The sequence below is a fragment of the Aquila chrysaetos genome, chromosome 3 (genome assembly GCF_900496995.4).
Source record: "Aquila chrysaetos chrysaetos chromosome 3, bAquChr1.4, whole genome shotgun sequence".
Classification (NCBI taxonomy): domain Eukaryota; kingdom Metazoa; phylum Chordata; class Aves; order Accipitriformes; family Accipitridae; genus Aquila; species Aquila chrysaetos.
Window position 1 is genome coordinate 16,820,242 of NC_044006.1, and position 27,931 is coordinate 16,848,172.

Sequence of the window (27,931 nt, forward strand, 5' to 3'; positions counted from 1 at the left end):
CAGAGGAATTGTTTCTGCTTAACAGCAGAGGGTTGCAAGCTACATTCAAAGACTGTCCTGTGCGCTGCAAAGCCATCCACTAGCTAAAATTCCAGGAGGATAAAACTTGAAATAGAAGAGCCTTTGTGTGACCAGGGTGGCTTTTGTGCCCATTGCTCATACAGTGCCATAGTGCAAGTCCCAAACTCAAGCCAACTTCTTGACTCAAACCAGTTCCTTTTAGATTTGGTTCTGCCTTCTCCTCCCTAAATGACTGTTCCTCTCAGCGAATTGACCTCCCACACAGCATCCTGCCACCATCTTCATAAGGGATGTAAGAGATCCTGACCTGTCAACCCTCATCCTCTTCTGCTACTCTGTGGAGACAAATCTCCCCTGCCACCTTGGTGAGACTCTTCTGGATCCCTCTGTTTCTCCTTGCACCCCCATCCTCTGCCTCCCATGGGGACAGTCTCCCTCTGCTCTACTCTGCTCTCTCCCTCATCTGTGCTAGGGCTCCTCAGCCTTACAGCACAAACATCTCTAAGCCTGGAGAAATCCCCTCAGATTGCTGTCCCATCTCTCCCAGGCCTTCTCCTCCTCCACCTCTACACTTACACTGTCTCTGCCTTCTGTCCCACTTGCTCAGCACACAGTCCCGTGTCCAGGTTTTAAAGCTATGCTCAGCCTTCAGCTTGGATCTTTCTCCTTGACGCCACACATTCAATCACACTGGCTTAGAAAGCTGGTCCCTCTGAGCTTCTCTGATGTCCTTCCCTGGTTTTCTGCCTGCCTTTCTCAACTCTGCTTCTCTTTCTCGTCCTTGCGCCCACTTCCCTCTTCTGCTGGATGCCCACAGCATCCTGTCCTTCAGCCCTTTCTGTTTTCCTTTCACACATTATCTCTGGGTAATCTCCACTACCCACTAACTCCAACTGCTATCTCTATGGTGACTCTCAGATCTACCGTGCTGTGCCAGACTTGTCTCTTCCTTTCAAAAAAAATCAGCGAGCCTGGCTGACATTTCCTGGTGGAGGTCTAGCCCCTCAGCCCAATTTCAGCACAGTGAGAGCAGAGTTCATCACCTCTCACTAAAGGCTTTCCCATCTCTCCCGAGCAGACAAGACCTCCGTGCTGCACTGCTCTGCACCACCTTGAGTCCCACACGTTCTCTCCATACACTGCTTCCAGATAAACACTTTCATATTAATTCCTCCAGCTAAAATACTTGTCTGGGCTCAAGTACGTTGCCATTTGATTACTGCTATGCTCTTTTCTCTGGCCTGACAACAACAGCCATGTTAATGAATACTCATCGCACTGGTTCCTGGAAAGATTATTTCCCCTTTGCCTTGAATGTGTCACCTCTTCTTCCTATGCCCCCTTAATTGTCCCTCCTTTATCCCCAGGAAAAGCATCTACAGCTGCCTGTGGCTTTCCTGCTAGTGTCCAAGTCCCCTCTAGACTCCTGTACACCTGAGAAGTGAGGTTTGGGGCTGTTTTGCAGACAAACCTCCCCAGCTGTCCCTCATTCCCGATATCCCTCCTTATCCCACCATCTTATTCCTCCACATGGGCTTTGCTGGGTTGCTAATTAAAAATATAACAGGGGAGCATGCCAGCCTGCCAGGGCTGCTCTCCATCACCCTGGGGTCTGCACCTGGCTGTAGGCTTCTTAAGACATCAAGTGGCTTTTCTGAGGAGCACACATACACTTATAGTAAAATCAGCAATAAATAGCATTATTCATGCCTTCATCTTCATTTCCTTTCAGACAGTTGGGGCTGACATAAGGCTTGGGAGGGCTGTAGAATAGGCAGTATGATGGAAGAGGCATTGCCCCGCAAAGCCAAAAGATTCAAGACTGACTGGTCCCGCCACTGGGATCCAGAAGCCTTCTTGCCTTTGGCAGAGACGAAATGCACTTTGCCTCTGCAGCAGTGTGGTGCCTTTCGAAGTAAGCCATTCACTCAGCTTCTGCTCTCTTTTGTCCCCACACCTCTGGGTCACAGTCTCCATCATTGACAAATAACCTGCCAAGTTTCAATTTAAGAAGCAAACCCATTTTGAAGCTGATAGGCATTTAGAGCGGGGTTTCAAAAACATGTGGGTAGCCTTCATTGCCCTGCAAAGGGAGCCAGGCACCCCTGAAACTTGGGAGAGGAAAGTGCCTGGGTTGAGAAAGACTTTAGAGGGTGCAGAGAGCACTGTGGGGCTCGTTGTTCCTCTCTACTTGGTCATTTCCCCTTAGGAATGAACTGAATGGTCAATTCTGTATTCAAGGCTGTGAAGGCAGCTGCACTTTTGCTGAATCTGCTACAGGAAGGAAAAAAAAAATCTGTATATTTCCATTTTCCTTAGAGAATGAATCCTCTTCCCCAGAAGAGGGGAAGCAAAAGCACTAGGGCAAAGTGATGAGAAAATAACCATGATAGCTGCTCATAGCATCTTGTACTCATCCCTCAGGCCTGATTCTGAAGCCTCTGACAGAGGTGCACAGCAGCTGTGGTGTTATTTTTTAGAAATTACCACTGCTTGGCTCTCCAAACACCTCACTTTCTCATGGGGCAGCCCTGGTCAGGCCTCCCAAAGCACCAAAGTCCATGAATTAGCCATCAATCACCTCTGAAGCCACAGATACCTGAATTGCCCAAGGCCGGGCTGTGAATCCGTGGCAAGGGGAAGTCCAAGAGCTCTTGCTCAACGTCCTTCATGGATCCATCTGCTCAGTGCACTTGAAAGACAGTTGCTTGTCCTGCACACACCTCAAAGGGGTGTGTGAATAAAGGGGCTGTTCCCCCAGACAGGTTCCTCAGCTCTCCCCAGGAGAGGACTGTGGGCATCAGGCAGGCTGGGCAGGGGGAATGCCTTCCACCCAGTTAAGGGTCCTAAAAGCATCCTAAGAAGATCAGAGAAAGTGTGAGGAGCAAGCACACTTGCCTGCAGCCCTGTGCTGGCTGCCAGGCCTGGCAAGGTCATCCCCAGCCCATGGCAAGCTGGTGCCTAGGAAGACATGCATGCAACGGAATGACCAAAAGCCATGGGCAAAAGAGGAGAAATATGTGAAGAGTTGAGCCTAATTTGTGCAAGGCTGTAAATGAAAATCAGTGTGGCAGATGGTCAGTGGATTATTTTCCAGAGGGTTAAGCAAGACCCAGATTAGGAAAAGCTGAGAAACTTTGATGTGGTGTGCAGGACATTATCCTGGTGCTCAGGACACATGGACCCCATTGCCTTTTGAGGGGCTCCTGGCTGTTCAGGGGGGTGGAGGAGCCCTGTCAGAGGATGGCAAAGCTGGGAGGCTGCCAGGGCAGATGTGGGGCCAAGCGTGCAGAGTCTGCACACTGGGTTGGCAACACTGGCAAAAGGTGCCCCCCGAGCTTTACATGTCTTTAAAGCCAAGCTCCTGGCTGGGGTGGCTGGTGACCCCCTGGCTGGTGTGAGCCCTCACTTAGGAGGACATTTCGATTTTGCAGGGGAGCCCTGACACTGCTCTGGCCCTGCGCGGGGCCGTGCCCACCGCCTGTATTCCCCGGGCTTTTGCTTGCCCTTGCCACCCTCACAGCATCCCTGGGTTCCGTGCTGGGGTGCTGTGCCGGCCCCGCTCCGCTGCCTGCCCTGATTTCCTTGTGGAAATCCCAGAGTCTTCTCCAGATCCAGCTCTGGTTTTGGGGGCAGCCATCTCCCTCTCCCTCTCTCTCTCTTTCCTCTTCCCTCCTTCTGCTCTCCTTCCTCCTCCTTTCCCTCCTCCTCTCCGCACTGTACTCTCCGGGGGCTCTGGGTACCGCTGCAGCATCACTAGCCACCTCCATCCAGGAGGCTGGGAGCGCGGGGCGGAAGGGGAGGGCTGCGGGGGACAAGCTGAATGAATGGGCATCGCCTCGGTGCTGCTGGAGCCTCCGCATAGGGGCGAGGCGGCCGGACCGCGCCGCGGGCAGGGGGGCAGCGGCGGCCGGCCAGCGGCCGGGGCCGGGGCCGGGGCCGGGGCCGGGCCGGGGCGGGCCGAGCCGAGCCGGGCCCCCCGCCGAGCCCGCCGCCGCCGCCGGGGGGCTGCGAGGAGCGGGCGCTGCCCCGCCGCGGGGCCCCTCGGGCCCGGGCGCCGCCTCCTGCCGCCGCGGACCGAGGTGAGCGGGCGGGCCGGGGGGCGCGGGGTGGGCTGCGGCGGGGCCGGCGCTCGACCGCGGCCGCTCCCGGGAGCCGCGCCGGGGCCGGCCCGACGGGGCGGGCTGCGGGGCTGGGGGCCGCGGCGGCCCCCCCGATGCAGCAGCGCGGGGCGGGGGGGGGGGACACGCCGGGAGCGGGGCGGGAGGCGCAGCCCGGGAGGGCGGTGTGGAGCCGGGCCGGGCCGGACGGTGTGGGGCGTAGGGCTGGACGGGGCTGGGAGCGGGCTGGACGATGGTGGGGCCGGGTTCGGTGATGCTGGGGCCGGGCTGGATGGTGCAGGGCTGGGCTGGATGGTGCTGGGGCCGGGCAACAAGGAGTTAAGGGGCTGCGGAGCAAGCGGGCTTAGCGAGTGTGTGTGTGTGTGTGTGTGTGTGTGTGTGTGTGTGTGTGAGCGCGTGTGATCCGGCACCCACCGGGGGGGCGTGGCCCATCCCACCCCACGGGTGTTGGTGCGCACGGCGAGCACCGGGCAGCGGGAGGCCGAGGGGGTGCAGGTTCTGGCTGCGGCGTGTCGGGCCTCCACGGTTGCCAGAGCCACGGCAGAGCCTGTCCCCGCCGCTGCCTCTCCGGGAACCACATCGCGCTTGTACGGGTGTGCGTGTGCGAGAACCCCGGGCCGAGCGTTCGTGCGTGTTTGGGGGGCGGGGGAGCCACTGCAGAGCCGGCGTGTGCGGTTGTGCCTGGGTATGAGCCCCACGCCACGCCTGGCGCTGTCAGGGGTGCAGAGCTGAGCGTGGCCCTGTTTCGGCGTGAGTGCCAACCGCATTGAGCCTGTGTGTGGGAGCAACCCCCGCCGGAGCGCGCGCATGTGTGTGCGCGCGTCCTGGTGCATGCGTGTGCACTGCTCCGGGTGTGCGTGGCGCATGCACGCGTGTGTGTCGGTAGGTGATGTGGGCCTGCCTGTGTGCATGCTGGGGGTGGTGGGGGGGTGGTGGGGGCTGTGGGGGGGTGTGCCAGGGAAGGCACCGGTGGGATGGAGGGAGCAGGCAGGTGTGGGGAAAGTGGGGATGTGCGCAGAGTCTGTGAGCACCCGTGTGCGGGGGCTGGCTGCTTCCCCCGCAGGCAGGGGGACAGCATCTGATGGGCACACTGGGCCCCAGGCTGGCTCCTGGCACCTCCGAGGGAGAGGGGCTGCCGGCTCCCCCCTGCCCGCCTCTGAGTGTCTGGCCCCCATCTCACCGAGTGGCTGCTGGCACTGAGCATGGCCTGCCTCTGGCTGCATCCCTCAGTGTCCCCCTCTCCTTTCCCTGGGACGGGGACACCATCAGCACACAGCGCCTGCTGAGGCAGGGTGGCCAGCCGGAACCTCACCCCCCGCTGCCTGCTAGTTTTTGCAAGTGTAAAGGTGGTCCTGCTTCGCACCAGATGACACAGAGCCAGAGGGGCTGTGGGGAAATGGAGCCGGCTGGCAGCGAGCAGCAGTGCCTGGCAGGGCAGTGCCCTCAGTTCCCCTGTGGATGCTGCCAGCAGGCAGGCTCCCTGCCTGCCCTTCAGGCTGTGGCAACAGCGTGGATCAGCCCTGAGGCGGTGGTCAGGTCATTACACTCGCATTAGACTTTTGGAGGGGCAGACCAGTGTCCCCCCACATGCTAGTACCCCTCCAGGAGAGAGATGCCACAGAACAAACTCTTCTACGGGTCTTTGCCATGACGCAGTTAGGAAGCCCCAGTCCAGGATGAGGCCCAGGCAGGAGCAGGATTTAGAGCCTTGTTGCCATCATTTCAATAGGAGTTTGGCACCAGCATGCCTGTGAGGATCTGAGCCTTGGTGACCTTCCCGACACCATGCCACCATCCCGGTGTAGGGCCAGCACCTGCTGCACCATGAGCAGACGTGTCCATGCAGATGCGCGAGGGCTGGCAGCCCACAGGACCTGGGCATCTTGGAGTGCTTCCTGCAAAATGGACCCTCAGAGCCTTGCGAATCTGCCTTCGACTGCTTCTCCTCTGAGGAAGCACAAAGTGGAGCCAGCCCAGAGGCTTCCTGCAGGAAGCTAACGCCTGGTCGGAGCTGCCACTCCTGCTCCTGAGACATGGGGCTGCTTCTTATACTGGCTGGAAAATGGGGCTTTTCCAAATCCAGGCTCAGCAGCTGGTGTGTGCAAGCCCAGTTCTGATCTCCACAGCAGCTCGGCTCCTTCGCTTCTCTCAGTGTACATGACGTACCGGTACAGTTTGAAGCACGGCTGCAAGTGGTGAAGGAATAGAGCAGCACAAGAGAAACATGCCACTCTGCAGCAGGAGACTTTTGCACCTTCTTACACCCTTGTGCCAGTCCAATGGTGTCAGGCTGAATTTTACCCTCAGAGCATAAACATCTGGCAAGCCAGAAAAAAATATAAATCAAATAAACATCAGTAGTAATTGAAGACCCGTTTTGAAATTGGTTTGATACCTGCATGCCTCCCAGGCAAGCTTTTCTCATGTTAACCATTGTGCATCTTTGCATGAAAAATGAGGCTTTATTTTCAGCCTGGGTAATGGCAGCGCAGCATGGATAGAAATGAACACGCTGTGTCCCCTCTAATCTGTCCACAATCAGGCTTCTCCCAAGCACTGAGCCGCTACTGCCGTCGTCAGAGATGAATAGTCCTGGATCCAGATGGCAGCCTGCTTTCCTTGGTGCCCACATCATCCCTTTGCCATCCGCAGAGGAGAGGAGCAGCCTGTGAGAAAGCGTCCCTGGGAGGACCCCTGTGCCACAGCAGCCACCTGCGTCCCCAGTTTTGCTGCCCATGGCTCAGGCCAAAGCCGTCAGCTTGTGCCAAGCAGCGTCAGCCGCAGGCAAGGCAGCACCTGGTTGCCAGAAGCTGCGCTGACTTCCGATTTGCTTTTGGACAGAGTTCAAGGTGCTGATTTTGAGCTTTGAGCTCCGCATGGTTTTTCTTCTCGCCGTCTTCCAGCCTAGATCCGTCGCACCTGAGGCTGAAGCCACAGCTAGCTGAGCGGTCTGGCCAGCCGTGCCCAGGGCTGGAGGCAGCAGGCAGCCCCTTGCTGCAGCTCTGCAGCCCTGAGCAGCCTTTTTGGTCTCCTGGACCATGGTGAGGTGTGCTGAGTCACCCTAGGTCAGGCTGAGACATCACCCACCCTTCCCATGAGGAGGCTGTGTTTGTGGAGAGGACTCTAGTCGTACTTACTGAAAGCAAAGGGGTTGCAGGCGGATCACAGGCAGATCGCAGGCTGTAGCTGGGATGATCAGAGGGAGTTGTTTTGAGCAGCGAGTCTGCTTGATTATTCTTCATTTTGGGGGTGTTTTTAGGTTTATGCAGACTAAGTGGAAGTGAAGATTCAGCTCCTCTGCTTGGGGATGTGAGGGAAGCCCTCGGAACGAGCTGTTGCTTTAGGCACTGTGTCTTGCTGAAAGCTGGCTATGTGACAGCAAAGCTTTGTTGAAACGACACTCCTTGAGATTTGCATCAACCTCTTGCAGCTTGGACTTGGTGTGTCCTGCTGTCTATGGCATAAAAATGACAATGCTTTGCAGAAGATACCTGTATTTCACACTTTGTATCTGCTTACAAGTCTTGTTTGCGAGCTTAGCTGGGTTCCTCTGTAGGGTAGTGTCTTTGGCTACAAGAACCACGCAACTATTAGCAGACTTTCCAGCAGACTCCTTGTGTGACCTCGTGTTATGGTTTTGTGTGTGCAAGAGAAAGGGAGTCCTGAGCCCCTTCTTGCTTGCAGAGACATTGCATAGGGAAAGTTCCCATGAGGCTGAGACCTAACGTGCCAGCTCTTGTTTTCCTCAGGCAGGCTCTCAGGGATGTCACCCTTTCCCAGCTCTAATGGCTGGCTGGTGGGTTTGGACCATGGGCTGTCAGGAAAATTACCTTTCCTGAGAGCTTTCTCTGAATGACGCCTGGCTCACTGCAGCTCTTTGCAAAGCTTTCCAGCTGCTTGAAGGAAATTCTGTACAACTTCCAGAGCTGTTATGGTGATCTCAGTGGTTTTATGCCCTCTGAGGATGGGCAGGTGGGTTGTGACAAGCAGCCACAAACCTACACTGCTGGCTGCAGGATGGTTTAGATGTCCCCCGGGTCTGGCTCCTGCATGCCCTGGGGAGCGTGCACCCTTCTGCACATCCCTTGGGCAACTCTTGCATTGAGGGACCCCATTCCTTCAGGCCCTCAGCAACAGCCTTGAGGTTTGGTGTCCCCTTTTATCTCCTGTGCTGCCCATAGACCAGTTGGTGAGGACTTGGAGGAGCTGTCTCTGCAGGAGGGACTCAGGAGCTTTGAAGAACAGTGTTGACACTTGCAGGTGGGCAGAGGTCTGGCCTGTGAGCAGGGAAGCCAGGTGGCAGCTCAGTGTGTGCATAAAATATGTAAAAGGCAGGAGTATTAAAACTACTCAGCACTGGCTCAACTGTATCCTCAGGAGGAGCAGTATGAGACCCATGATGGGTGTCATGAAAGTCCCCTTACCTCAAGTACTTAATATCCAAATCCCTCGGCCATTTGTCTTAATGTGTCTGTGCAGGACAGGGGCCACCCACACCATTTGCCTTGCAAGATGAGATATGCATGACAGCACCACGGCTCCAGCCGTTCCCCTCGCTGCACAGCACTGTGGTGGTGGCTGGCTGGCATGGCTGGAGTGCTGGAACCCTTTCCCCACCTCTTCCCCTCCAATTGCTGTCCCTTTCAGATGTGACAGGATATTTTCTTCATCCACATTGTCTCAAGGCCTTGGTAGAGGAGCAGGCACTGGAGATGGGTCATTGATTTTTCATGTTTGGTGCCCACGGTGGCCCAGCTGACGGCCAGGGCTTCGCAGGGAGCCACTTCCCTCCATGCCGTGTGTACTGTGAAGAATGTGTGGCGAATGTCCCTGGGATGTTTCAGGGCATCAACTTGTGCCCTGAGGAGCTCGGTTGCTACCTCCTCTTGTGTGAGACATCCCTCTGTGCCTGGGGTGCCCTGTGAGGAGGATAGAGATGGGCTGACTGTGTGTTTCAGGCTGGTTTGAGTCAGACCATAGTCCTCGGCTGCAGCCGCAGGGAGCCTTGCAGTTTGCTTTGGAAACATCCTGTGGGTGCTAATGCTTTCCACCATCTTCTTACCTCCATCCTCCCCCTGGCTCAGCTCCATCCCCTCTGGTGTCTCCAGGGTTTACACAGCTCTTGCCCTATTCCCATCGACCGTGGCTCTCTCCCAGCCCCTAGCTTTCCTCTGGGGCTGCCCTGGAACAGCCCTGCTGTAATGTGTCCTTCTGTCCCTCACCCTCAGGGCAGGGCCAGGCAGCTGCCAGCTCCAGTGATGGTCATGGCCGTGCCTTTCCTGGGAGGCTGCCGGGCCCCGGCACCAGGGTAGGCAAGGGCCACATCCTACTGCTCCATCAGCAGAGCAGCACCCCACGAGGTATTTATAGGCTTAGTAATGTTATTCCCTTGCCAAACTATTACTGAAATAGGCTCAGTGTGTGTCATAGGAGAGAGGATTTTAATGGCACAGTTTCTTCACTGCCGGACTGAAGTTGACGCTCCCTCACTGTTTCCCTCATCTGATTAATCCTTCTCGTGGTGGAGGGGCACAAGGGGTTGGCTGGTCCGGTGGCTTTGTTGGGGTTTCACGGGCTTGGGCAAATCCTTGAGATGGGCACCTCAGCCAGGCGTTCATTGCTGTGCCTGCTGGGACCTGCTGCCTTGCAGCCGCGCTTGGCTGGACCTAAACTGCAGGAGCGGTGGTGCCTCTTGTCGGCTCCTCATGAGACCCTGGGGAGCACTAAGCCTGGCGGGAGCAGCCTGGACCCCAGGGACCCTCCTCCTGGGGCAGATCTGCCAAGGCAGCCGGGACTCAGGGCTGGTGTTGGGACCGCGCTGACACAGTTTAAGGGACAAGGTCCCTTTTCTGGCAATTTTCGTGTTCTGAACAGTAAGGCAATTTTCTGAATGATCAGAAAGGGTCAGTTTGGCATTTTCTAAATAACCCACCCTCCTTTTGTCTCAGCTGGACACTGCTGGTGGTTTGGGAAGAGGTTGTGAGTCCAGTGAATCCTTTTAGCAATGTCTCAAGGAAGCGTTTCAGCTGGCTGAAGCACAAAGGATTTCTCAGCCTGTCAGTTCATAAACACTAGTGTGATTCCCTGTCTAGTCCCCACTTGCTGTGGGTAAAAGTCTCTGGGGTGGGAAAACCAATTTCATGCCGGGTGTAGGTTTGGGTTGTGCTTTCCAGGCAGCATGCTGGATGTCCTGGAGGCTGGAGGTGCACGGACAGACAGACCTACCACAGCACGATGGCCAGTGTCCTCTCCCCCAGCTCAGCATGAGAGGGTGATGCTCAGTGAAGGTGTATGTGCCTTCCACAATGGGATGCAGGACAGCAGGGCTGGGCAGAAATAGGGGCACCTAAGCTCCTGATGAGCTCTTCAGTCATTTCCTGAGGCTGGCTGGGCATGGGAGTCCTGGCCCCAGCACTTCAGATGGGTCTGCCTGTGGGATTTGAGCCCTGAAGGGCATGAGCAGAGGAGAGCAGACCTCTCACTGCCCAGCACAGGAGCAGTGGAAGCCAAGGTCATGGGCTCTGAGCCATGGGGAGCCAAGGCCCCTGCGTGACATGGGGATGGGAGGCTGCTGCAGACCAGGGCTCAGTAGGTTTGGAAACAGTTGCTACTGGTGACCCAAGGAACAATGTGAGGCTTCGGAGCTGGAGCAGCTGCTGTCGTGGAGCTGCTGACCGTGCAGCCTCTGCCCCTCCCACCCTGGTGTCTCCACTCCTCTGCTTGGAGCTGCGAGCTGGGGAGGGAAACCTTTCCCTCCCGTTGCTCCCTGACAGGCTCTGCCACTGCCCACGTGTGATGCAGACAGACCCGCTCCTGGGCCTTCATGCCCTCTGCCCCAGGCGGAGCCAGCCAGGGGCTGGTGGCCAGGGGCCAGTGGCCAGGAGGAGCCCAGCACCCAGTCCCCCGCAGTGCTGCGCACAAGTGCAGCACCCAGGCCCTTGAAGAGACAGCTTGGAAACTGGGAACCGATGTGCTAAAGAAAAATGTCCTTCCCACACAGCTCAGCCTATCCTCCTCCCTCCACCAGTGCTGCTGCTGGTGAGCTGCAGGCTCACTGCCGGGCCAGGGCACCAGGACCTGGCAAAGTGATGGTAGCCTACAGGATGGAGAGACCTGAGGTCCAGAGCAGGGCGTGCAGATGGAGCGTATAGCCTTGGGGAGGCTTCTCCTGTGATGCCATGGGTATCTCCCAGGACCCGGCCCTCCTGCCTATGGCTCTGTAGGCCTTCCTTTGCCTCCTGCCAGCTCAGGGAGCTACCTTTTGGTGGATGGGTGCTGATGGCGGCTGTGTGGCTCAGGAGGCAGCATCCCTGCCCTGCTCTCCTCCTGCCCACACCTCTTTGGCTTCCACCATTGCTGCCAGACCCCCCAGGCAGGCTGCCCAGCTAGCTGGACCCCTCGTCCTTTCCACCCCCAGTTATTTTCCGGACAGTCATTCCTCTCCCTCTGGTGGCTGCATACCCGGAGATCAATGCTGAGTGCTCTCCTCCTCCTCCGTGCTGTACTGTCCCTTAGGACAGACCATTCAGCTTGCTCCTCCTCCTCCTTTTCCACTTCGTTAATGAGTCTCTTAGCACTAAGGAGTCGTGATAGCTGCCAGGGGACCTGGGAGGACTGTGGAGAGCAGTGGGAAGGCCACCAGCCCAACTCCCAGGGTTTGGGATGCTGAGCGCTGGGTTTGGGATGCTGCTGTGGTTGCCTTGGTGCTGGCTGAGCCCCCAGCACAAGGTGTGTGGGGCAGGAGGGACATGACAGACAGTGAGTGTTTTGCACTTGCTCCCCTGCAGTGGCAGGAGGTGGAGAATCAGTTTTGGGCAGCTCCTAGCTGCTCTGCTAGTTTTGCCCCTTTTCTGCTGTGCGTGGTGCTCCTTACCCTGCTGCAGGGCTTCTCTTTCAGGGATCTCAAGGGCAGAGGGTGGGCAGCCCCCGTGTGGCCTCCCAGCTCCATCCCCGCAGCAAAGCTCCAAGTGGCCACTGAAGCTCCTGCAAAGGCTTGTGAATCTCACAGGAGATCTCCACTGGCCCTGGTGGGCTTCATATCCAGTGGGCGGTGTGTTGGCAGGGGATGTGGGTTCTGATCAGCCTCCAGCCCCCTCACCCAGCAGCTGGTTCCCCCGCTCAGCATGTGCCAGCTGGCAGCAGAGGGGTCTGTGTGGCAGCTACACATGGTTCAGAGCCTTACTAATGAAAACTGGACTTTTCAAACACATTTTGTGGGCATTGCTTTAATTTCCCAGTGTCTCAGCACTCTCCAAAACCTGAGAAACTGATATGGTTTCTTCTCGGTGGGGAGGTAGGCTCCTGTTGTCGCTCTCTCACATATGCATGCATGCATGCACGCACACACACACAGAGGCTCTTTCTCTTCCTTCCCACTTTCCTCCTCCAAAAGACTTCAAACACTTTATGAAAATGTTATTTTCTCCCAAACATTTGCCTTTCTGTCTTGCTCTGCCTGAGCAGCCTGCTGGCTTTCACTGGGCTCTGCTCCCGAAGTGCATGGTCGCAGCCACTCCGCATGTGCAATGTCAGCGATGTCCCTGCAGCAGACACAGCCGAGCCTGCAGAAGGGGAAAGGTGCTTGTGTGGCTGCGCTGGGGCTGGCGGGCTGTCCCAGGGGCCTAACAGCAAACCTCCTTTTGCTTCTAGTGGGGCTCATCTGATCCCTCAAAGTTGTTCTAGATGATACAATAAAGCAAAACCCTCCTGTGAGATGGTGCTGTGAGGATACAGCTGCCTGGCTGTGCTCTCCAGGATGCCGTAAAGGTCCTGTTCACCAGAAACATGCTGGAAGATGCCCACAGCCCCATGGCAGCCTGCCTGCCTCTGGCAGCTGCCCTGCCTCGGGGAGCTGGGCTGCGGCGCTGGGCAGGAGCCCTGCTCCCCCTGCATAAGGCAGGCTCTGCTGTCTGAGTGTCCTGCAGGCAAGGCTGGACCTGGGGACAGGCTGGAGGTGGGCTGGAGTTGAAAAACCCTTTGTTGTCTTGTACGAAGGGGACTGACTCACTGCTCTCCCGTGCTGTCATAAGCAGATGGATGATTTAATCACCTAGCAACCAAAATAATGTCAGGTGAGGAGTGCTTTCTGATCTGTTCTCGGCCCACAGCCCCTCTGCCAGGCTGGTGGCAGGGGCCAGGCAACCCCCAGCCATTCCCCAGCCCTTGGGGTTCCCTGGGATAAGGCTGGCAGGGATCCCTCTCCTGCCAGCCCCACCGGAACAGGGTGCAGGGCTGTGCTGTGCATCATGCCTGCCACCAGCAGCCCAACAGAAGTGGCTCGCAGAGCCATGGCTGAGGTGGGGTGCACAGGGCCATGCAAGGGGTGAGGGTCATGCAGGGCCATGCAAGGAGTGGGATACTCCAAGACCAGCTCCCAGGAAGGTCAAAGGGGCATCTCCAAACATCCATAGAGGGGCCAAGTCTCTAACACCATTTGGGCCAGGTTGCTGACTGCCTGGAGCATCCAGAGGTCCCATATGAGGCGAGGGAGGCTTGTGCCCGGGACCTCCAGAACACAGTGAAGTTTCTGGGAGGTGAACCCAGAGGACTTTGGATGGGATCCACCAACCGCTTGGCACCCCCTCCTTTGTGTGCACCACTACAGTGCCAGCTCTGAGCGCCCTTGGCTCCTGCCCTGTCCCCTTGCCTGGCACCCTCAAAGTGGGAGAATAACCCCAGCATCAGTGTGTTCATTCCAGTTCTTCTCCCATCACAGGCAGGGAGGTGTTTGCCTGCCCTGCCTGTGCTCATGGCATAGCCCTGATGCTATCAATCCTGTGCTGCCTGAGAGAGCAATTTCCTCCTGATGGCTCCAGCCACCCAGAAAGGCTCTTGGCATGGAGCTACTACAAGCCTGCAGGATGGGTTCACTACAACCCACCCTGCAGGTGATGAGACCTCCTGGAGCAGGGTCTGAGCTGAGAAGGTTAGCAAGTGCTGGGCAGGCAGAGGGCTGCCCCAGCCTGGCACGGCAGAGTGCAGACATGTGACAAAACTGTCAGTCTTGGGGTGTTTGTGCCACCCACTCGGAGCTAGCTGGAATCCCTTTGCTGCAGACCCCTTCATGGCTCCTGACGTGGGTGCATGTGCGAGGTGGTGTGGTGAGGACACATCTGCCCAGGCCACAAGCTCCAGCACCCTTGTGGGATTGCACTGCTGGACTGCCCAGGGTGGGCTTCTTCCCCCAGAGTGCCTGATCTTATGCTCAGACCTTGGTGGCAAGTGTGAGATCACTTGCAGCCCTCAGGGCAGCCCAGTATTAGTCAGTCCAAAGGCTGGAGGGTGGGATGAAGAGAGGCCACTGATCCATCAGACACCGCCTCAGACCCATGCAACTGTCTTCCCTCCCCACCAAAAGCAAACATGGACGCAGGGAGTGGTTGTACCAGGCAAGCCTTGCTAGGTGCGGAGGTGCGGGCGGTGGGGAGCTGCTGCTCCCCTCCTCCAGCTGATTAGGCTGAAGGACATGGGCCCATCGCAGTACCTGGGCAAGGGGTGGGCTAGCACCAGCGCAGCAGCTGCTGGGGACCAGAGGAGAGCTGCGTAAATAGGGCACCCCATCTCCCAGCTCCTCTTTGTGGGACAGAGCCGATATAATTAGATGATACGCCCTGTTCTGTGCAGTGCGCTGAGAAAGTCTTTGTGCCGCCGTGGCCCCAGGGAGCCTGGCAGCCCTACTTTGGTGGTACCGCTTGTCCCCACGAAGGTGAGCCACTTGCAGGCAATGAGCCCTGACTGGTTTGCTCCCTCCTTCCCTGTGCTGCTCCAAGAAGCACTGCCTGGTCTGCTTGCTAGATGACCATGTCTCCTCTCCTCTGCTGTGGGTTTTGGTGGCTTTGGTGGACCCTGCTGACCTACAAGAGAGGGGTCAGTGAGGTGATGCTGGCAGGAGCTGAGCACAGATCAGCACCTGAAACTCTGCACACCTGTGGGAAGAAGTGACCAAATCCAGTGCCTGCAACAGCAGCCAAAGCCCCACAGGCAAGTTAGGGGGTGGAGGGGTCCCCCCAAGTCAGGCTCTTAACCTCATTAGTGGACATCCCAAACTGCATCTGCACTGCCCCTGGAGAGCCTTGTCCCTCAAAACATCCATGAAACAAACCATCTTGGGGTAGCTCCAGAAGTGCAGAGACTCCTGGTAGCACACATCGCCCTAGTCCTCCTGCTAACATGCAGCTCCTTGCTACTGCTGGTAGTGTGCCATTTTGGGGAGAAGAAAAGCCAGGGCCTGCTCTGGCTTGGTCTGGTTCACTTCTGCTCAGTGCCACAGCTCTTCTCTAAACACCCTGTGGTGTTCTCATGTTGATTGATTAATGACCACAGCCTAGGTGCTAAGCGGCCTGCTATTGATTTCTGCCCCAGGGTGTTCTGCACATCCTGGTGTTGATCAGTTGATCCTCCTGGACTGGTCCTGCCAAAGAAACTGAGCCATAGCTATTTGGGAAGTCCTGCTTGGTGGTTCTGATGTCAAGCTACCAAATCCTGCCACTTCTGCCCCTGCCAGCAGCCAGGAGTGTGTTTGGCATCCCCACTCCTCCAGCCACTTCCAGTTCCTGCACAGGGATGGGCTCAGACCAAGCACCCACCAGCTCCATCAGGGTCCCTCTGCCAAGCTCCCATCCAGGTCTGGGGTGGATCTGTGGGTGCTCCCTGCAGAGTTTGCTCTGCGAGCATCCCTCATGGTAACTGCCAGTCTGCTGCAGAAACAACCGAGGTCTCTATGAACCAAGGCAAATTTCAGAGAAAGAGAAAAGAAATTTTAATTCCACAAATGCCTGTTTATACTGATCTACTGGTTTACACTGGAGATGTAAAGCTGCTTTAACCTCCCTTTCTCAGAGGGCTGTGAAGGGATATTTATGTACATCAGGCTCAGTGCTTGGGTCTCCAGGCTGTTCTCCCCAGGAGTCAGGTCCAGTTTCCCACCTGAGGACAGATTGATTAACTCACTGGCTCAGAAGCGGCTGCTCAGCCTCGTCACAGCACCGCTGCCTGCTCCTCTGCCTGCTCAGCCACGGCTCCTGGCTCACGCTGGCGGGAGCACTTGGGAGCTGCTGCTCTTTACCTCTCCAGATGTGGTACACACGACTGTGCCTGTGCCTGCCCCAGACAGGGCTTTGTCCCCCTCCTGCTGGAGGACACTTGCCTCAATTTGATGTCTTGGCTGGGAGAGAAGCAGTGCCATTGCCACCAGCTGTAGCAGGCAGTATGGACCAGGTGCCCCTGGCAGCCATGTGTGTCACCTCCAAGCCAGGGATGACATAACCAGGAGGAGAAAAGAGGAGGGTGAAGGGCAGCTGCTTTGATATTTCCCACTCTTGGCAGGGAAGTGACCCCATGAGGGGGTGCATGGGACCGTGGGGCACATCAGGACCTTTTCCATGAGAAGAATTCACAGCACATTGTGGCCTTCAGGGAACTTTGTGCAAGCAGAAGCTCTGGCTCACCCTGGCTGCTGGCCCTGGGCAGTGCCACGAGCAGCACGGTGCAGGCGGGTGCATCGGTGAGCTGGCCTGTGGGTGCAGGCAGGACTGTCCTGCCTTGGTGCTGGCATAGGGATGTGTCTGAGGGTGGCTTGTAACACTCTGTGGTGAGGTCCCAGTGTAGGAAGAGCTTTAGGAACCCCCAAGTTTTCCCTAGCCCCACCAAGCTGTGATAGAGCTGCTGGCAATGGGGCGAGCAGAGCAGGGTGGGAGCAGGGCTGGGTGCTGCTGGTGGCTCCCATGGTACGTGGCATCTGCTGCCCTTGGCAATGCTGCAGGAGGATGGGGTGGGCTGAAGGGAGAGGCATTTTTGGTTGGAAAGCCAAAATGGTGGGAGACCAAGCCATTGCTGTAGCTGGCGAGGACTCACCTCTGCGCTGAACCCAGCCCAGACATGTTTGAATTTCCAGTGCCATTCCTGCTCTTTCCTCTCTCTGAAGATGTGACGGGATGGCTTTCTGGTCAGCTTGATGTTTTTGAGTACAGTGGCTCTGTTTGTCCTCTCCTCCAGGCAAGGAGGATTAGCCTGGGCAAGGCAATGCTGCTCAGGGAGCCCTGGTGTCCTCTGGCACCTGGACCACAGCCGGCATTGCTCAGAAAGGGGAATTTCACAGGGTTGACAAGGAGGAGAGGAGAAAGTCCATACCTATGGATTTGAGGAGGTCATCCCAGATCTGAAGCAGGCTCTGACTCTCCTGTTTTCCCCAGTGATGGGAAAGACCAAGCCTGGGAAAGAGCCAGTAAATTGAACCCAGGCCACCCGCACCCTACTTCAAGAGTAACTGGAGGCATCAGAAAAATGAACCTCTGCTGGCAAAGCAGACAAGGGCCTACTGGAGGCTGGAGACCGGCTCCAGCATGACTCCTTCTGGAAGACCCTGGCCAGCAGGCTGGCCTCTCTACTCGAGATGGGAAGAGGGGGAGGACAGGGAGACCCCAGCAGGCCGGGGTGCTCTACTGGACTGGGGCTTATCATCATTTCCATGAGCTCTTTGTTCTGTGTGCACCATCTTCTCCCAGTGGAGAAAAGACAATGTATATTTTTCCATTGAAATTCACAGTTTTTCTAACTTTTATCATAATGGGAACATGAAATCTTGCCTCCCCTAGAAGTATGTGCAGCTTGAGCAAGAGATCACTCCACATTTAATTGGCATGGTGCAGGGAGCTGCAGTTCGGACAGTGGGTGCTTTTCTCCCAGCTGTTGTGCTGGCATCGCTGTTAAATAGGTGTCTGCAAAAAACATACTCAAATGTCGTAAAAATGTGACTGAAAGTCCTATTCTCTCTCAGATCATATGTTTATGGGCATAAAGAGCTTTTATAGGTAGATTAACTTCATTAAAATTGAAAGCACTCATTAATACCACTGTAACTCAATCTAATAATACCTTAAGCTGACCGGGTTCATCTTTGTCATGAAGCTGCTCCTCTGTGGGTGCCTGTACCTGTCACTGAGGCTTCCCATCTCCTCCCTCTGCCTTCACATCATATTTGCATTTCTGTGTTGGATGATGCCGAATCAGGGTGGTGCCAGAAGGCTCACTCAGCACCAAGGGTCGGCGGGGAGCACCTGGGGACACGCAGGGTGGGGGACAGTCCAGGGTGGGTCTTGCAGATGTCAAGTCCCAGCAGGGTCATACCGGGGGTGGAGGGCAGGAGTATCTCTGCCCTTGTGCACTGAGGATGTGGCTCATGCTTTCGAGCTCTGGCTCTTTGCTGTTTCTCCTATGCAAAGTCTTTGCACACAGCATGGAGCACTGCTGGAGGTAGCTGGGCTGCTTGGCTTTGTGCCCGTTGGTTGGGTTTTAGAAGGGGGGTGATGCTGGGGAAGGGGGGTGAGCACTAGGATGACTTTTGGGAAGGGCAAAGCTGTAGAGCAGTTCCTGAGATGGTCCTAGACCCACCTCATCTCCTGTTTGATCTGGAGCAAGTTTCTCACCCAGGAGAGAGGAGCCTGGTCCTGTAACAAACTACATGGGAAACAGGGGCCCTGCTAGAGACAGCAAGGGTTCAGAAGGGGCTGAGGCCAGTTCTGCTGCTCCTCCTTTGCTGGGAGCAGCATCTTGTCTCTGGGCTGTGTCTGGAGGAGGTGTTCAGAGCAGCCTCCACACACTTATCATGGGCATTACCCAAAACACCCAGGCATGGGGCTGCTTCCATCATGGCCTGCCGGTGGCCGCGGAGCTGGGGCGATCCTCTCGGACGTGTGGCCATGCCTGTCTGCACGCACAAGGACTGCATTGCCCGTGGCTGTCGGCGAGTCCCATCACAGCATGGAGGTGCCAGTTGGGGCTTTCCTCCTGGAGTCCATCCCCAGCCAGAGCCAGCTCCCTGCCACCAGCAGCCACGTGGGGAAGGAGACAAGTGGGAACCCCAGGAAGTGGCGTGAGCTTTCTGGGGCGCTTGCTGTGCTGCTGCCTGCCGATGGCCAGTCCCCCGGTGTGACTTGCCAGTCATGGGAAGCAGGGTCCGTGTCCCCCTGAGACAGCCCAGGTGGCCTCCAGCTCGGCGCCAGGCTGCTCTTCTCTGGCAGCAGCATGAAGATCTGATTTATCTCCCCTGCCTTCAATTGGCCCCACTAAGCAGGTTTTAATTTTGTTAAATAAATATGAAGTAATGGCAGCGGGGCTAGGAGCCAAATGGCCTGGGGACAGCCTTGAGAGCCAGATGAGCTCTGCAGAAGGGCAAGACTCACTGCAGGAGCTGTGCGAGCTGGGGATGGCGTTGGGCAGAGCCTCCCAGGGCGAGAGGGAGCTGCTGGCAGTGGGGCCAGCAGGGTGGTCCTGGGCTTGCTGGCATGGAGCAGATGCGGCTGCATGCTGCGGTGTGCTCACAGCGACTTGCTGCCTTCAGAGCAATTTCTAAATGGCTGCTAAACGTCACTGTCAGAAGCACACTCATCTTCACTTCCTAATTAGTGGATCAGACAGTAATTTGTAATCCTTTTGAATAGGAAGGTCTTAGTGTCTAGCCCTGGAGCCTGGGCCGGACATGGGGGATGGCAGCACAGAGCAGAGCTTGCCCCAGCCAGCAAGGCATCCAGGCAGGGATAAGGCAGAAGGGCTTCCTGCAGGGTCCTCAGTCTCTGCAAGAATTGCTCTCCCTTTTCTCTTTGGTCCAACGCACCTTTCTCTTCCTTCTCCAGAGTTTTGGCATTTTCATTTCTCTTTGTGATACGAAATGTAAAATAATCTGCATGGCAGCCCCAGCAGCAGGCTGGCTTGCAAGTCAGCTCCTCCAAGGTGGTGGATGTGGCAGGGTGGCGTAGCTGGTGGGAGCTGGAGCCCTTTGCACTGCTGGCGAGCCAGCTGAGCAGTCACACTGGAGTTGGGATGGGCTGGTGTCAGGGAAGCCCCCCAGGGCAAACCCGTCCCAGTGTGGGTCGGGTCTTTGGTGTGCTGGTAAGCGTTTGCATTTTCAAGGCTGAGGATAAAATGAGACCTGGGAGCAAAAGGGGAAAAAAAGCTAACAAGGGGAAAAAAAGCTAACAAGCTGAAAAAGACGATGCAAAGGAAGAGGGAATGAAGGTGGGAGGTGCACAGAGGGCAGTGAGCGGAGCAAGCAGGAGCGGACCCAGGTTAGATGGGCAGGGAGAGGAGGCCAGCATGGAGATGGGCTGGGCTGGACTGCTGGCCATCAAGAGCAGCAGTGAAGCAGGAGTTTGGTGTGATGGCCACAGCCTATCCCAAGTGTCAGCATCTCTGTGTGGCCCTTGGACAGACCAAGCCATGCTCTATGGAGCAAGGCAGAGGTTGGGAATGGAGGTGGAAGTTCACAGAGGGGTCACAGCAGCTTCCCTACACACGCAAGTGTAGGGGAGGGGAGAGTGGTCATGGTGTGGAGTGGGGCTGAGCCAGGAGAAGGGCAGCAGGCAGACCTGCAGCACAGGGTGATGATGGGTGTTGAGGCTCATAGGGAGCTCTGGGATTATTAACAGTGGTGACAGGCAGAATCAGCGCTTTGGGCAGACTGAGGGGACCAAGGAGTAGTAGCATGCTGGGAGAGGGTCATGCAGCCCTCACCACATTATGGATGTCACTGAGCAACTCCTTGCTGCTGCTGTCCTTAGCATCAATTAATCTGGGAAAAGCATATCTGTCCTGCATGCATTAACCTTTATAAATGGCTTAATATGAGGTGCAGCCACAAAGCACAGGAAGGGTGGTGGGAGTGGTAAAGATGCAGCTCATGTTGTCACCCCAGGCGTGAAGAGCCTGGCCCCGGGGGGCACAGCCTTGGGGGAGGCAGGTGCCTCTGGGGCAGGCCAGGGGGATGGAGCCGTCCCAGGTCCCAGAGCAGAGATCTTGATGGAAGGAAACAGCTGCAACCAGTGACTTCAAGGAACACCACTTTCCTACTCATTTCTACAGACTTTAGAAGAAAGTGTTTGTAATAGCATTGGTGACTCACTGAGCGTGCTTTACTCACCAGTTAATGACTGAGCAGAGTTCCAGGGCTCTTAGCGATTCTGGCTTAGATAAACTCAACCTTTCTCACAGATTCCCATTAATAGGGGAGAGTGGTCTGGGGCATTCAGAGAGGGCAGGTGAGCAGCATGGACAAGGAGGGCAACTTCTTACCCCAGTCCCAGCTCCCCACAGTTCCCCTGATGCTGAGGGTCTGCATCAGAGCCAGAGGTAAAAGGAGAAAGCAAGCGATTTTGCAGGAAGGCTGGAGAAGCCACACACTCCGTTTTTGGTGCTCATTCTTGCAAACCCCCACGCATCTGCACCCTGAGGCAGCTGCCTACACGTTCATGAAGAGGGTGGTGAGAGCCACCCAGCTCCCAGAGGAGCAGGAGGAGGTGTCAGTGGGATGGAAGGGGCACTGTGGCTGGAGCAGGGAGCTGGGGAGCCTCGGGAGCTGCACTTACTGTGGTCCCTGGTCTTACATAAAGTTATGAGTTGGCAGGGGACAGCCTGCTTTGGGGATGAACAAGAGGTTCCTGGAAGACAAGCTTAAAGCCAGGCCTGGCTACGAGTGGCTTGCAAGGAACAAAGCACAGGAACAGATCACCATGCAGTGCAAGACCTTTGTGCACCATCAGGGCCTGGATCCAGAGAAGGACAGGCGCTGGCTTTCTGGGCAAGAGTGTGTCCCACCAACGTGCCCAAGCTCACTGCCCTGGTCATGCCCCAAGTGAAACATGCTGTTTGGTACGTGCTGACTGTGGGAGGTCCCAGCCCAGCCACAGCCGGGGCTGCTGACAGTGGGTCGACAGAGTGTGCAGGACCCCGTCTGCTGGCTCCTGGCCCTCTTGCTGCAGGTGAGCTTCCCCCGGCTCTCGCCCTGACCCACTATGCTGTGCTACCCAAGCAGTGAATCATGAAGCCAGGGTGAGCAAGTGCTTGCAGGTAATCACAAGAAGCCTGTCATCACTGTTGCGGGCTTCGCCCTCCAACCTGCCATGCTTGTCACGCTCACCAGGGAGGTTTTGGTGGCCCCAGGCACTCGCTGGCTGGTTTAGGCAAACCAGACGCCAACCAGGTCCTCCCCACCTGGAGTGGTTTGGATCAAGCCACTCCGCGTGAAGTGGTAGCTTTGACACCAGCATTGGCACTCGTTTAGATAAACCACAGGATCAGTGGGGTCAAAAGTCGTTCCCTCTGTGTACCAGCAGCACACAGAGGTCTGGCTCATGCATGGGGACACTGGGATGGCTGTAAAGGCTCCTCACCTCTGCCAGGCACGTGCCAGGCTGGTTGTGAAGCCATTGCAGAAGCAGGATGTGAACATGAAAATGAAAACGATGCTCAGGTCTGTGGGGTGGGGAGGGGACTTGCAGGAAAGGAAGTTGAGCTTTGCCTGCTTTACCATTTGTGCTGCCCGCACCGCCCGGATGCATCTCATGGGGGCTGGCGGGGAGGGAGGGCTGGAGGTTGCTGGCGTTCCTTGGCCGAGGTAGGATGCATGCCCAGGGCCTTCACCGGCAGGGAGGCAGGCCCCCTGCACCACTCTGTTCAGCCTGCCGTGTTCAGACCATGCCTTGTCTGCAATTAAATGTGTCCCAGCTGGCACTGAGACCAAGAGCCAAGGAAAGACCCCTGTGCCCGAGAATAGACTTTCTTGTGCTCGTCCATCTTGTTTGGATGCTGGCTGCATCTGAACTGCCTCCTGGGATGGTTCCTGCCTGTGCTGGTCCCAAACCATGCCCTGAACCCAGCTGAGGGCTGTGCCAGGACTGGAGGGGTCAGGTCTTGGTCCTTGGTGGTGTGGAGGTTTCCTGGGGGCTGGGGCTGGAGGCCAGACCCAGGGCTGCCCAGGGCAGAGGTAGCCAGAGGGGGTGATGCCTCCCATGCTTGCAGTGCAGGGAAGGGGCTCATCCTCTGTCCTAACCAGGCATGTCCCAGTTCATGTGGACCACAGAAATTCCTCCTCGGCCAGAGGGACTGTAAAGAGGGAACAGTGGGAGGTTTCTCCAGGCTTCACAGGCTCCTGTAAGCCTGGAGCAGGGGCCTAAGCAGCACCTGGAGAGTGCACGTGGTGTGCCTGAAGAGCTGGGCTCAGTGGGGCAGCCCTGGCACCTGCACTGCTGGTGGATGAGGTGTTCCTGCAAATCCATCTTCCAAACTGCTTTTGACAAAACCATGGGTTTTGAGCTACTATTTTTGCTGTAACGAGGTAGTTCGTGGCTGCCCCATATTCTTGCTGGGCTGTGAGGTGTCGTCTCCTCTGGGTACAGAGACCTGCCAGGGCTGGCCCCAGTGCTCAGTGGGTCAGGGGGACATGCAGGACCCCTGGTATCAGCAGGGCCCTGTATGTCCCCGGTGCAGCCCTGGCCCTGAACATTTAGGGGTCCTAGGCCCCCAGGGAGGGCAGGCTGCCTGGAGGCAGCTTTGTGTGCGTGTGATGGATGGGCAGAATTCATTTTAAGATTTTTTTTTTTTCCTAGCTTTTCCTTTTTCTCCCTAAATTACCAAATCTGGGACAGAGAGCTAGCTGTTTGCATTTGTCACACATACACGCGATGTTACATCTATACATTATCTTGACATCAAAGGGAAAGTGTGACGTTTCTCTGGCTGTGCAGGCAAGAAAGGACACTGCCTGCTTTTGGGAGAGAAGAGGTTATTATCAAAGGGTTACAGACAGCTCCTGGAAAGGAGAATGAGAAATAAGGACGGAGAGCACAGAACTGGGAGTGACAGCGAGGTGCTGCAAAAGCAAATCTTCTCCTGGTCTTTTCATCTTCCCTCTTTATTAAAGCAGGGCAAGAGCAAGCCTCTCACGGCATGGACTTAGTTATTATTTTAAGGAAAAAGAATCTGCAGATGTGATAGCTGGAGGGAGTTGGGGAATTTTGTTTGGCGAGGAGACTGAAGGAAACCTATCCGCATACAAAGCTTTACTGCAGTGAGGCTCAAGGTTAAGCCAACACAGCCACCTTACCCCAAATGGGTGGGTGCTGAGCTCCTCAGTGCAGGGACGCTCGTGCCACTGTCTCAAGCTCCCCGAGGAGTTCAGCATCTCACCCCCGAGGAGCCCAAGCATGCGAGCACTTGGAGGGGGCATTTCCCAAAGTGCCAGATGAGCTTGGAAAGCTGCTGAGCCTTTGGCACCCAGGTCAAAACAAGCCTGGGCCGAGGGAAGGTGTAAAGAGGCAGCGTGTGGAGACGAACCTGGCTGGGCACTGGCCTGGCTCTGCTCCATGGGAGTCACTGTCCCCTGGAGTCCTTCAGCGTATCCAGCCCACTGCCCTCAGCCCTGCCTCCTGCCTGCCCTCCCTCCAAGCAGGGCAGGGTGGCGAGCTGCCGGGGGCCTTCCCCACATCCCCCTCCTCTGCCCATGGGAGCGGATGACCAGCTCGTCCCCATGCACATACCAGCAGTGCCCGTGATGGGCAGCTGAGCCCTCTCCTTGAGTGGAGTTGTCCTCACTGGGGCCAGCTGGGCAGCCCAGCTGAGCCAGCTGAGCTGCTACCAGGCAGCTGGGCAGCCAGGAGGAGACTGCCCTGCCTCCAGCCTCCCAGCTGTTGCCCGGGCAGCACCCACAATTTGCCAGATGACAGCTTGCCTTCCACCCCAAGGGTCTCCCAGCCACAGGGCTCCTGGGGCTTTCCATTGGTGCAAGGTCAGATGCTCCAAAGGACTGTTGTCCCTGCTGTGGAGAGCTGCAGACAGTGTCTTCTCCTGAGATAGGTCCTTTCTGCTCCATCTCTCTCCTTGCACCAGGGAAGAAGCATAGGGGGGCAGTGGCAGTGATGCTGCCTGGCCAGATTGCTTCCTAAATGACCCCACATCCAGCCCTTGCTCTCCCCTGAAGCTCTTCACACCAAAGCAGTGTGGCTGAGCTTCCCTCTGCACTGCCCACACACCACGGGAATGCAAACAAACCTGTCTCCAGGCTTTACTGCAATGAAACTGAGTATGAAAAACAGCAGGGAGAAAAACTTCCAAGCCTGAGACTGGTGGTAAATCCTGCTGGGGAGTTTCTGCAGGAAGTCGGTGCTGGAGGGTCCTTGTAGAGGTGACCCATCCCAGCGCAGGGAGCTGCAGGCTCGGTGCCTCCAGCCACACTCCGGAGCTGGCAGAGCTGGTGCAGATGAGCTTGCAACTGGAGAGCAGCAAACCGCAGGGGCTGGATGTGCATGTTGTCCTTCCCGCTGAAGGTTTCTTGTCTGTCTTGGGGGAAACCTGGAAGGCAAAAAGGTTCCTGCTTGTCCTCTGAGTGGCCAAGGTCATTTCTGGGAGCCAGTGCAGATGCCGGCTGCCAAGTGGCTCATGCCCACAGCACCGTGGGGTAATTAGCTGGAAAGACAGTCAAGCAGCATGGCAAATGGGCAAGAAAAGGAAGGAAACAGCAGAGCCATGCACAGATCAGAGCCTGAGGAGGATGCTTTTCTCTCCAGAGGTACCTTTCCATGTTCAGGTCTTCAGCCCCTGGAGCTGTGGGGATATTTGCGTGGGCATGTGTGGGGTGAGGAGTGGGAGCTCGGCCTGTGCTGGCTACCAAACATGTCTTGGTTCTGCATCAGGGTACTGCAGGCTCCCCATGGTGCCTCTGCAGTGCCCCCAGACATCTTCCCCGGCCCTCCATGGACATATTGTGTTTGTTTCAGCTCAGCGCGCTCATTAGATTAAAGTGGAAGAGTCGATCTGATCAAACTTGGAAACACAAAAATAAACGTGCTGGGTTCAGCAGATGGAGGGAGCAGCGTGGCAAGTCAGGCGAGTGATGGCAGTGCCCCACAGCAAGCACTCGCAGCAGCTGCTTTGCAGCAGCCCTCGGACACACCTTCCCCATGCTGTGCTGGGTGGTGCTCCTGCCCTGCGGTGCAGCATGGTGGGGATGCTGGCCGTGGCCTCGGGAGGGGGCTATGGGTGATGGGGTGTGCGCTGGGGGCCAGATCTATGCCTGGTGCAGCCACGTGGTTATTTTCCCTCTAGCACTCTCAGCCAAGCATTGCATGGGGCTGCAGCTCAGGCCTGGGTTTTCTCCCTTTTGCTGCCCAGCTGCTTTGCTTCCCCCAAACCTCCCTGGCAGTGAGCCCAGGAACTGCTCCCACTGCCTCCAGGCAGCCTGGGATGGGGGTCCTGAGACTCCCCCCTCCCTCACTAGCGTTTACTGGGGCTGAGGGTTTGTTGTGTGCTTCCATCATAAACCTCAGCAGTGTGAATGGTTATTCGTCATCTCGAAGGAGAGCGCTGGGAACAGAGGTGAATGAACCTGTGCACTACAGTATAGCTGCTAGATGAACGTTTTATGGGGTATTTACTTTGCTGTGATGCTGAAGTACCTCTGGAGTTCAAGCACTGCTGAAATACATCTCCCCTGTCCTTTCCAGCTCTTTAACACCTGAATCCAGCCTCGCCCGCAAAAGGAGCAGCAGTGCCTGTCCTCTGGGGACCTTACACCCTCTGCCCTAGCAGAGAAAGCCCCCTCCAGCTTTCTCAAGAGAGCCTTGCCCTCGAGCCCTGCCCTCGTCCTTCCCTGGAGGTGGCCTGTGTCCTCCAGGTTAGTGGCACTGAGAGCCCTCCCCGAAGTTTCCTAGCCACCATCCATCTCCTCCAGCACTGAGGGATGGACTCTGCAGTCAAGGTTTCAGTGAGCAGAAGGGGAGCTGCTTCTCCTGCTGGAGGCGTCTCTGATCCGTCTCTGCTAGGGCATTCGCATACCTTGCTGTCTGCTCCTCCAATTTTGGAGTCATTTTGCTCCTTAGGTTTGGAGCCACCTGAGCCCCAGGGCTCCTCCCAGCCCAGCGAGGGCTGGTTGTGCCTTAAACCTCCTTCTTAGTTAAATTTGTAATGGGTTTTCTCATGGGTTTCTAATGGGTCCCTGGGCTGGGGGGGCTCCCACTGCCCTGGGACTGGGGGTAATGGTTGTATCTCCTGCTGAGCTCACTGGGAGATCTGCCTAGGAGGGAAGGAGCTGGTTGTTCAGACACCAGCACCAGTGTCCCCAAGCATGGGTCCTGCTGTATTTGTGTGGTAGGGGACTGGACTCTGGCACTAATATTCCAGCATGGATTTTAAGTCTTCTGTGAGTGGTTCCGGTGATCCTGGCCATAGTGATCCCAGCAGCTCTCCTCAATGGCTCGATCGTGGCCTGGTGGTTCTCTGTTGAGTGCATCTTGCTGCCCAGAGTGTGCTGATGATGAACCAGAGTGTTTCTTTAGGGAATGATGTTGCACAGATAGAGTACCGTGTTACCCAGAGTCCCCATCCCTCTGAGATGGATGCTTTTGGGGCTGCTCTGGCTCCTAGTCTGCTTGTGTGCTGGATGATGAGGCCAAGAGTCTGGGCTTTGGGAGATACAAGCTCCATCCCTGGGTCTGCTCTTGGCTCCCTGTGATCTCTTTGGCAAGTCATTACCCCTCTGGCCTCATGATATCTAGTTGCAAGACAGATGCAGTGCTCATCAGATGTACTGGGGAAGGTCTTTCTACTGGTGTTGTGCAGTGGTAGGATCCGCAGCATGGTGGAGAATTTACAGCAGGGGCCATACAACCCGTCTCTTAGTGTGTGGGGACAGCCCTGGGCCAGCCTCATGTCACTGTCCTCAGCCCACTGGGAAATGATGGGGTGGGATGAATCTTTCTGCTTGTGCTTTTCAGTCTGGGAAACCTCCTACTGGCAAATGCTTCTGGGTTTGCTTCAGGGTCTTGTGAATATGTAGGGTTGTCCAGGACACTGAAGCAAACTGTTTTTTAAAGAAAACCAAGCAGAGCAGTTTTGTGCTTTGCTTTGTAACAGGTGACCTGCATGGGATCAGGCAGTCACATCTGCTCTCTCAGTCCCAGCTGAGTTTTAGGTCCGGCAGAGAATGACTTGTGAGGCAGCTGAGACAGAAGGGCTCTGGTTAGTGT

The 27,931-nt window shown here is 56.5% G+C and overlaps 1 protein-coding gene across 4 annotated transcripts in view; it reads left to right on the top strand.

Moving 5' to 3' along the window:
* Window positions 1-3,990: 3,990 nt before the first annotated feature.
* The window catches only part of DLGAP4 (DLG associated protein 4), a 177,660-nt gene continuing 153,719 nt past the window's right edge, over window positions 3,991-27,931 (top strand). For 3 of the 4 annotated variants that reach the window (XM_030010511.2, XM_030010508.2, XM_030010509.2), the window contains exon 1: window positions 3,991-4,103. The gene's annotated coding sequence lies outside the window, so the exon portion shown is untranslated. The remainder of the gene's footprint in view (window positions 4,104-27,931) is intronic. The other variant, XM_030010513.2, reaches the window with a different exon arrangement.